Genomic DNA, 4,037 nt, shown 5'->3' with positions numbered 1-4,037 from the left:
AGCAGTTTTCCAAATAAGCCACGCTGTTTCACACTGCTGAGCCTTGGCACAGGCTGTTTCCTCGGCTGGGGGCTCCCTTTTCCTTCTTGGCTGCCTGGTGAACTATTCATGCTTTAAAGTTCATTTTAAACAGGTGAAACTCTGGTGGCCAGAGCAGGTAACACATGACCACCAAGGCAGGAAGCCTGTGATGGGGAGCAGGGGAGCTAGACAGGTACAGGACAATACACACACAAGTTGGGAAACCAGACTTGGGTGGTTGGGGGGGCAGAGCAGGTGCTCAGCTAGCCAAGGAACACAGGGCCAAGAAGGACTTGTGAGGGAGGCTAGCCCAGGATAGGGTCCTGAGGGGTCCAGACGAGCCCAGCACTGGTCACCAGAGGACAGGGTCCCTTGAATCTCCATGGTCTCCATGAAACCAGCTGGTTCTACCAATCTGGTGACTCATGTGGGGGACGGCAGAGGGTACAGACCTCAAGGCGAGAAGCAGGTACAGAGGGCTACTCCTGTGGGCCCTCACCCCCCCTGAGAGAGGCCACTCTGGATGGGGCTTGGGGGCTGCCTATGTCTCCCAGCTGTGGTATCGTGCCTGAGGGGACTCTGATCTCCTGAAACCGGAGACCGGAGGCTGCACTGGAATTGCCCCTTCCCCTGGGGGCCACAGAGGCCCATTGTCTCCAGTGCTCAGACATCCGGCACTGCCTCCCCCCACCCTCCCGCTTGCCTCTGTCTTGCCAAGATGCCACGGAAGGTGGCCAGGGACAGCCCGGTGAGCAAGTTTCTGAAGCTAGGCCCACGGAGCCCGGCCCCCTCCACCCAAGGCCCACAGGGAGGGGAGGGACACGAGCATGGCTGCTCCTGACTATCCTTTCCCCAGGCACCTTCCACCTCTCTACCAGGATTCAAGAGGAAGTGTGGGGGCGGGTGGGAGCCAGGCGCTGTGATGTCCCGTAATCCGTAATTGGCACAACCCAGATCGCGGTTTCAGAAATAAGGAAGCAGAGGCTCCTCGAGGTTGCAAGATGGGCCAGGGGGTCCCGCAACCACCAAATGGTAGAGCTGGCAGAGTCACCCTGGGAGTGGGGAGCAGGCCTCAGTCTCCACGCTGCACAGAGGGGGTGGGCAGGGACGTAGCACGTGGAGTCCCCACCCTCACTCCATGCTGGCTGAGTGCCAACACACCCGGATGCCGGAGCCGGGCCAGGTAGTGGCCTCCTGAGCAAACAACAGGTTGGCAGCCCGGAGAGGAGGTCATGGGACCGGCCCCCTCCCGGGGGCGCAGCACCTAAGGACCGGGCCTCCCATCCACCTGCTGAATGCCAGGGCCTCCCCTGCCCAGGTGCCAGAGCCAGGCTGTGGCCGGGGCCTGACCCTCCCCGCCTCCCCGGGACTGACTCCTCCCGGCACCTGACTCCTCCCGGCACACGGGGCAGGGAGAGGAGCCATACTGAGGTGACCCAGCCACCCAGCCTCTTCCTGCTTGGGTAATAACAACACCTGCTGACCCAGCCCGGTACTTTACAGAGTGTCCTTTCACTAGGCCCCCTCAACAGCCTCACAAAGAACCCAAGGCGGTAACATCATCTCCATTCCACACGGAAGAGACCTGAAGCCAAGATGGCAGTGGTGACTTTCCCAACGTGCCGCACCTGAAGCTGGAACCCACTGCTCCACTCCTTGGCCCACGGCTGCAGGACGGCTCCCACTGATGGGCCTGCCACAGGCTGCCACCCTCAGCGCCCAGGGAGAGCGTGAGCCAGAGGCCGTGAGCAAGGCCCTTCCCGGCACCCATGAGCTGGGGCCCATGCCACCTACACCGCACCTCCCTCGTTAACCTTATTGTCCTTCCCTGCCTGTGCAGCCCAGGGGGTCGGTGTCCCTTTTCTGAGCTCCATGCATTCCTTCACTCACGCACTCAGCTCCGTCATCTACCCCCTCCCCCACTTGCCCTTCACTCCTACACTCAGTTATTCATTCAGGATTCACGTCCTGCTGCCTGCTCTGGGCCTGACCGTGCTGCTGGGCATGGGCATCTGAGCAGGGTGAGCCGGGCCTCCCCCATCTCAAAGCAAAGCCCCAGTGACACCCGCCCGACTGTTCTCTAGCTGTTCTCCAGCTGTTCTCCGCATTCCTTGGGCCTCAGTGCCCAGACACTGAACCCTCCAGTGCCGAGGTCTTGTTTAATCCATCCCTCTCCCTCCCCAGCTGGTGGGCTTGCCACTTCGTGGGCCCCGGGCCAAGCTGGTGAGCAGAAGTCCCTGCCAGGCCAAGACAGAGGGGGACAAGGTCACCATCTCCTAACAGAAGGTGACAAGGAGAAGCCTTAGCTCTGTCTCTAAATCACCATGTGGGCAGAATTAAGTCACCACGACCTCTCCAAGTAGATTCCACTGGGAACTGGGACTCAGACTGGATGGTGACATCCTACAGGAGGATGAACAGGAAGATGAGACACTACACTGAGCTGGGTCTGCTGAGGACTGAGTGAACCAGAACCCTGGAGGGCTTACTCTGCCCGGTAGGGGCTGTGGAGGGGCCCTTCAGCTCCTCTAAGCCTCTTCTCTTCTCTGAGCCTCAGTTCCCTCATCTCCCAAATGAAACAGTAATACCTACTTTGCAGGGTTGTTGTATAGAATAAATTAGAGGTTATACGTACAATCTGACTAGCCTGAAGCTAGTCAGTATATAGTAAGTGTTCAATAAATCACTGGCTCCTGCTGGGAGAGGCAGTGTAACATCACAGGTGTGGGTTCTGGAGCCAGACTGCCTGAGTTTGTATCCTAGCTCTGCCACTTAACAGCTGTGTGACCTTGGGCAAGTTGCTTAACCTCTCTGAGCCTCGATTTCCTTATCTGTGCAATGGGGATAACAACAGTGCCTGCCTTCAAGGGTTGTCATGAGGACTGAATAAGTTATTACATGCAAAGTATGTAAACATTAACCATGAGCATTTCCTGGCCTTCCCTTCTCTCCTCCTTTCTTCCTTCTTCGCTTCCTCCGTGGGCTGCTGAGGACTAAGGCAGGACTCCTAGGTGGAGGTTGTGAGAAAGTAGACTGGAGCTGCCCAAGAGTAAAACAACGAGCGTGTAAGGTACTGAGCAAAGGCAGGCAGAGCCTCCAGGGATGTAATGGGGAGACAGGTGTGGGGACAGGAGTAAGGGCAGCATGACCTCTCAGGCACCTCCCCCACTTGGAATCTCTGCCTCTTGATGGCTCTGGGATCTCTGTGGTCAGGGACAGAGGCAGTGGGTAAATCCCCATTATTTTGAGGAAGTAGACTTTTCTACTGGGGCACATGGATTGTCTGCTGGGGCACATGGATTGCTACCACCTCTCTGTAGAGGTTTTGGCCACTCCTGTTATGGACAAAAATGTAAATACTCTTTGGCCCAGCCACTCCCTTTATACACAAATGCACAAAAATATATGAACAAATGACATTCACTGCAGCAGTGTTTGCAATAGCCAACATCTGGAAGCCACCTCAATGGTCCATTAAAAGGAGGCTGGATAAATGCATTAAGGCACATGCAAACAGTCAGGGACCATGCAGTGATCACAAAGGGGGCCTCTGTCCTGATGGAAAAAGGGGTTTGAGGCATACTGTTAAGTAAAAAAAAAGCAAGTTGCACAACCAAAATCTCACTTGTGAAAATTAAAAATTAAATGCAAAAGTTCACATGGCTTGTCTCTAGGAAGCGGGACCACCAGGAACTCCTGCCTTCTATAGGATATATTTTTCTGCATTGTTTGGAGTTTTTCTTTTTTTTTTTTTAATTTTTTGAATGTTCATTCATTTTTGAGAAAGAGAGAGAGGGTGAGTGGGGGAGGAGCAGAGAGAGAGGGGGACACAGAATCTGAAGCAGACTCCAGGCTCTGAGCTGAAAACACAGAGCCTGATGTGAGGCTTGAACTCAAGAACCATGAGATCATGACCTGAGCCAAAGTCGGACGCTTAACCAACTGAGCCACCAAGGTGTCCCGTTTGGAGTTTTTCAATGAGCACTTATTATTTTTGTAGTTGGGGCGGGGGGGGG

Source organism: Lynx rufus, unplaced genomic scaffold (genome assembly GCF_022079265.1).
Source record: "Lynx rufus isolate CCGP_SWC_20201006 ecotype Redwood Valley unplaced genomic scaffold, mLynRuf1.p SCAF_2, whole genome shotgun sequence".
Taxonomy (NCBI): domain Eukaryota; kingdom Metazoa; phylum Chordata; class Mammalia; order Carnivora; family Felidae; genus Lynx; species Lynx rufus.
Note: the sequence above shows the minus strand (reverse complement) of the source record.